We start from the raw sequence: 6,740 nt of genomic DNA, 5'->3' as shown, positions 1-6,740 counted from the left end.
TACATAAAATTATTGACAAAGGACCAGTATTTTAAGAACTCAGGGAACTTAATGAAGCAGTATTATTACACATTTTTTCCAATCTTTGTATTGTAGTAAAATACGTATAACATCAAATTTACCTTGTTAACCATTTTTAAATGCATGGTTCAGTGGTATTAAGTACATTCATATTGTTGTGCAACCATCACCACCATCCATATCCAGAACTCTTTTCATAAAAATATGAAACGCTTCACGAATTTGTGTGTCGTTGTTGAGCAGGTGTTATGCTAATCTTCTCTGTATTGTTCCAATTTTAGTACATGTGCCGCTGAAGTGAGCACCACTATACATTTTAAAGAAAATACTTATTTACATAAAGAAGAAAAAATTACAGAAACTGTGACCCTGAAAGACAAGCAAGAACCATTTGATTTTTACTATCAAAACAAAGGCGGAGATCAATTCTATAATGCTCCATATCAGGATGTTGGGGCATGGAGGGTGACTATGTTCTTCCATAAAATACCCTTTGATTCTACACTCAGAGGCAGAATGTAAGAATAGGTTATCTGATCCAAAATGATTATTGCTATATTTTTTAAATTTTCTGACTGAAAATGAAACAACTGAAAAATGCTTCAAACCCAAATTAATTGAGTTCTTACTATATGCCGGGAATGGTGCTAAATAATGTACCTGTGTTGTTCAGCTTAATCCAAGAAGAATGCAATGAGGCAATTGTCTTATTTTCATGTTAACGATAATAAAACTTAAAACTGAGACTTGAAAATGTACAATTAACTACTCAAGGTCTCATAACCAGTAAACTGTGGGTGAAAGAGGCAGCCCCGGGTCAGCCTGACTCCATAGAACCTTGTTGTTAATCTCTGTGCTCGATTGTGTCTATTTTGAAGTCATGGAAGTCCACATCTGCCCCCAGTTTTTTAAATTTTTGGCCTTTGACAGTCTCCTCAAACTCATCCTGTTCTTGTTAAAACATCATTTTTGCTTGTGCAAACATTTATATGCTGAACCATGACACTTACCTCATCAAGGTTTTGAGTTGGACTCGCACAATTATTTCTAAGTGTTTTAGAAGCAAGCGTTTTCTCTATAGCTGCACTCAAGATCTGTGGTTTTGGGGGATGGGGAAAGATTTCATCAGTGTTCTTTAGTGCAATTTCCTGTATTCATGTTCATAATGTGCTGACTTCTGAAATGATGCCTTTGAAATGAGAATGTTTCTTGAAATAAAACTGCTGTGCCAGAAGACACTGTTTAGAACTCAATTTCAGCTCTTATCTACAAACATTCCTGCATCTACATTCTCATCCTAACACCTGTTATGCCAGGGGAGATATATCTATTTCCAGAATTTGCCCTAATGGAGCTTTATTATCAGACATTATCTGATTCAGAAAGCCCTTAAATATTTGTAAGCCATTGGTGAGGTTTCTGTTTATTTTATTTAGAATTTGTTTTGTGGGCTTTCCTCACACAGCACTCCCATTGCCGTTCTTTATTAGGAACTCTCTGCGAGTTAGGTGGAGACTGGTTTTGGAAGATACCTGACGGTGGTTTGATTTTGGCTCCTGTACTTATTGCACATAATGCATGATTATGGTCAACTTTTTTTAATTTCCAAGTTTACAGACAGTTGGAATTTTAGATTTACACATGATAAAGTAGAGTTATGTGCAGTTGAGTGGAAATATATTTCACATTTGCTGGGGGGAATGGCAGAGGGGAAGTGGCTTTAATCTCAGCCCAACCAATCTACACAGGTAACAAAGAAGCTGGTTGAGTGACTTCCATGTTCCTCTCATGCTCCCTTCCTTCCCACACTCCTTCCTCTCTCTTCCCTGAGCTTCTTCCCCAGCAAGCCTGACCAACCACAGACACTACGCCATGGATAAGGTTGGACCCCGAGGGCAGGTGGGCAGGAGGAGAGAAGCAGGGAATGACTTTCCTCATCTCTTTCCTTTTACTCCCTCCTTACACACTGCTGGCTAGTGTGTCTCAGCACTGAGGTCTGCAGATTATCTTATTGTCTAAGACACCAGCCTGGCTTGTCTCTCCATTTACAATTTTGTAAATTCTGAGAGAATTGCTTTTCATTTATTTAAGAAAATATGGTATATACATACAATGGAATACTTCCTGGTCTTAAAAAAGAAGGAAATTTTGCAATAGGCTAAAATATGGATGAACCTTGAAGACATGCTAAGTGAAATAAACTAGTCACAGAAAGACAAATACTGCATGATCCCACTTATATGAGGTATCTAAAATAGTCAAATTCATAGAATTAAAGAGTGGAATGGTGGTTTCGAGGGGCTGGAAGGAGGGGGAAATGAGGAGTTACTAATGAATGGGCATAAAATTTCAATTAAGCAAGATGAATAAGTTCTAGAGATCTGCTATACAACACTGCACCTATAATCAACAATACTGTATTGTACACTTAAAAATTTGTTAAGAGGCTAGAGGCTAGATCTATGTTAGGTGTTCTTGCCACAATAAAATAAAATTAGAAAAAAACCAAAGCGACTGCTTTTTAAATCTAACTTTCCAGTGCAGAAAGCTAGATCACACTAGTCTGAGTTATGCTCAAACTTCCAAATCGCATCTGGTCTCTCTTAATCCGGCAATTTTTCATAGTTAGAACTTAATTTAACTTTGTGGCACCAAAGAGCTGAATTTCCATGGTTGGTGTGCTCTTTTAGATTATGTTACCCAGAAAAAGTTTTCTGACTAGGTACCATAAACAACTATACACCTTAAAATCAGAGCTATTGCTTAAATGAACAAATTTTTGAATTCTAAAAGCTATATGATATTTCCCATGTTATCATTTAGGAGAAGAAATACTACTTTGTAGTTTGAGTCTCCTTTTTTTTACTAACTTTCAATTATTTACTGAAGTTTGTGCCAAAAGAATACTTGATAAAGCGGACAATGTTTCTTCAACATGAACAATTCTCAATGTTTTCAGTTTCTAATTTTGTTGCCTCAGTTTTAATTGTAATTTGTGTTTTCTGAGCCAGAATTGTTTTAAATGAACACAAACGTTTCCATTGTTCGGTGTCCTATGAAATGAGTACGCCTGAGTGGCACCCATTAAAAAGCCTCACATGGGTCAGTTTTTGTTATTGTTCCCCTCAAACCACTTCCCTCCCTGTTTTTACATGAGTGAACTAAGAAGAAGCAACTATTACTTGACCAATTTATTTAAATAAAAAATGAGTGACTAAGTGTCCCCTAGAAAGATGGCCGGACATGTTTTTATATTCTGAATGTTACATCTAAATTTAGCCAAAGTGCATCGCTTTCTGAGAGCTTCCAGAATGGAACACTGTGCTTTTCATTGCTGCTTTTGGAGTCTCATTAAGAATCTAAAAGGTCAAAGGAACAAGTACTGGAGCAAAATACATTCATTTACAACACACACAGCACAATCAAAATGGAGAAATCAACCGCATACATCATGTGTTTCTTCCAGGATATTTGTATTGTGCAGAATCCTCTTTCCGTGGCTAGCTGATGTGTCTAAATGGTTACATTTATCCTGCCAAATGTCTACAGCGTTGTTACTAGTGGAGAAATATTTTAGATTGGCAATTGTTTGCTTCATAAACTAATTTTTGAACAGAAGGTGATGTCAGAGTCAGATTTAGTTTTGCCACAAAATGAAATCTCTATCCCCATAGGTTTAAACTTTCTTAAGAGTTGGGCATTCTTCCTAAGGTCTCTGCTCTAACACACACTTTAAAAATTTGAGGAGGTGAAAAGGGAACACAATGATTTGGCCCCTGGAAAGTTTCCCTTGAAGGATGACATCAGATTTTGACAAAGAATACATTCAGTGTACAAACTAACTTAAAACTCAGTTTTCCCAGAAGAGTCTGATCTAGCTTGACATTCAGTTTTCTCAGGCACATTCCAGTAATTTGTTTCTGCTAGTAATAAGGAGGTTGTTTTCATGTGTATGTGATGATATCCTATAGAAGAATCGGTGGGAGCTTTCCCCTAATTAGAGCTTAGCCTTTAATGTTTTCCTTCCCTAACGTATTAAGAGGATAGTACAATTTTAAACACCTCGCTACTTGGTTTTTCACAGTCTATATTTAGCTTTTATTTTCTTTGGCTCTTAAGTATCTCAAAAAATTGTAATAAAGCAACGGCAGAATTTACTTTTTGTTTCCCTAATTGATTGCTATGGTATTTAACATTCTTAGATGTATCAAGACCTACCGTATTTCAAACACTGGTCTTGGTGCTAAGAATTCAGCAATGTATTATACAGATAAAAATCTCTGCCTACATAGGCCTTTTGTTCTTGTATTTACACCTCTACCTAAGTTTGTCTTACCACCCACAAACTCCAGCAAAAATTCCAAAATTTTTTCACCTATCTTATCATTCTAAAGGTTGCAAAACTTTTTTTTTTCTAGTGAGGAAGATTGGCCCTCTGCTAACGTCTATTGCCAATCATCCTCTTTTTGCTGAGGAAGATTGGCCATGAGCTAACATCTGTGCCCATCTTCTTCTATTTTGTATGTGGGACACCACTGTAGTACGGCTTGGTGAGTGGTGTTTAGGTCTGTGTCTGGGATTTCAACCTGTGAACCCTGGGCCACTGATGCAGAGTCCATGAACTTAACCACTACGCCACCAGGCTGGCCTGCAAAATTTTTTGAAGAAATAATTATGAATTATTTTCAATCTGAGGAGAAAATGTTCATGGTAGTCCTTGGAGGTGAAAACTAAATCAACATTATTTAACATTTTTATCAATGGACGAGATCAGTGTTTCTTAAAGTGTGTCTTATGGAACCCCTATGTCAGAATCCCCCAAAGTGGTGGTTACAGTCTCTGAGATGCACTTCATAGCTCTCTATTCAGAATATCGGGCTGAGGGTCAGGAATATGCATTTTTAATTAGTCATCTAAGTAATCCTTACACAGGCTGAAGTCTAAGAATTAATTACTGATTTAGACAAAGAGCTGAAGAAAGTGAATCTTAAATTAGAAAATGACCATAAGCAATTGGACAAAAAGGATATATTTGGAATTTAGAATTAACAGACAACAAATTTAAATATAATTGTCATTATTTTAGGACAAAATGGAAAAGGATATTTGTAAAAGTTGATGCCAAGACAAAAAGTTGATCACGGGTTACATATTACTGAAAGCATATGTCTGGAGTGCAATATATAACGAACACGAGTTTCACAGATTTAAGGTGCTTCCCAACTGCCTGTTTAGACTCTTCCTTCCTATGTCCCACTATTATTGTACTCATTTTATAGATGAAAATACTGAAGCACAGAGACGGTAACTTTCCCAAGGAAATACGAGTAGTAGAAACTGGAACCATGGTTACAAACTCTGGAAGAATTAATAGTCTAAAACTCCCATTAAGCTAAAGTAGATCCATAATCCATTTTAATGACTTTCTTCTGCATACAAGTCTATGCTCTTACCCACTACTGTCACTAAAGAGAAGGAAGAATCTCAGACCCCACGTACTGCTCTATGAATGAACTGTACAGCAATGAAAGAGATTTAGCCCAATTTAACATGCAATGTGTTTATGACACACTGCTTCACCGATCTGAATTAGCTGAGGAATAGGAGGACAGAACAAATACACATCTACCTGAGGTGAGTATCCACTTACACAATTCAGGGCTGTATTCCAATTGGTCCTAGACAAGGAAGAATTAATAGTCTAAAACTCCCATTAAGCTAAAGTAGATCCATAATCCATTTTAATGACTTTCTTCTGCATACAAATTGCTTAAGACCCGCACTTACAACAATCCAGCATTCAAGTTGAATTCTGTGAGATGACCTCTTCTCTCTATAGATTTTGACCAATATCTTTTAAACTAGTTATAAAGAAAGAATTAAAAGCAAATAATATCACACACTAAGACCTTTCTAGAATGTCCTCAGGGATCATGCCAAGGAAGACAAAGATACAATGAAAGAAAGAAAATCCCTTTAGAGTGCCTAGGTTTGCACAAAACCCTATAATCAGCATATTCTTTAATGATAAATGCCAGTGTGGATTATGCTTACTCTATTTTCATTTGGAATGTTCCGAGGCACCCTCCTTCCACCATTTTCTTAGCCTATCTATTATTTAATACTTAATGTCTGCCACCTATTGAAAGCTTTTCTTTATCGCCCTAGTCTGGCTAACCTTTTGGTCCTCTCTTCTTTTTTTTTTTTTTTTCTGCTGAGGAAGATTAATCTTGAGCTAACATCTGTTACCAGTCTTCCTCTATTTTATATGCGAGTTGCAGCCATAGCATGGTCACTAATAGACAAGCGGTGTATGTCCGCACCCGGAAACTGAACCTGGGCCGCCGAAGCGGACGGTGCTGAACTTAACCACTAGGTGACCAGGGCTGGCCGGGGTCCTCTCTTCTTTTGAAGCATGAAAGTATTCTCAATACAGGAAATGGTGTGAAAGGGTGAAAAACTGAGAAACTGGCACCAGAATTTCTGGTTAAGGAAACAGTTAAGGAAATACTTTGAGGTCTTGGGAAGAGAACATAAGACTATGAGAATAAATATCACTGAGGGACAAAAAAAACACAAAATGAAACAAAATTGGAGATGTTGGAGACAGGAAACTGAAGAGAAAAGCAGAGAATCACACAACATTGGGTGGGGGGTGGGAGGTGGCCACTGATGGAAATGGCCCAGCAGATGTCTAAGACTGAATTTTTAGTCATTTG

The 6,740-nt window shown here is 37.0% G+C and overlaps 1 non-coding gene across 1 annotated transcript; it reads right to left on the bottom strand.

Annotated features, from left to right (window-relative positions):
• Positions 1-219: 219 nt before the first annotated feature.
• On the bottom strand, positions 220-326 carry LOC147918260 (U6 spliceosomal RNA). The gene has a single exon (XR_015553518.1). It is a non-coding gene; the product is annotated as a U6 spliceosomal RNA (small nuclear RNA).
• Between the last annotated feature and the right edge of the window lie 6,414 nt (positions 327-6,740).

Source organism: Ceratotherium simum, chromosome 1 (genome assembly GCF_057802395.1).
Source record: "Ceratotherium simum simum isolate JZ-2026a chromosome 1, ASM5780239v1, whole genome shotgun sequence".
In the NCBI taxonomy this organism is placed as follows: domain Eukaryota; kingdom Metazoa; phylum Chordata; class Mammalia; order Perissodactyla; family Rhinocerotidae; genus Ceratotherium; species Ceratotherium simum.
The sequence above is the reverse complement of the archived record's forward strand: the minus strand, read 5'-3'. Positions and strand labels throughout refer to the sequence as shown.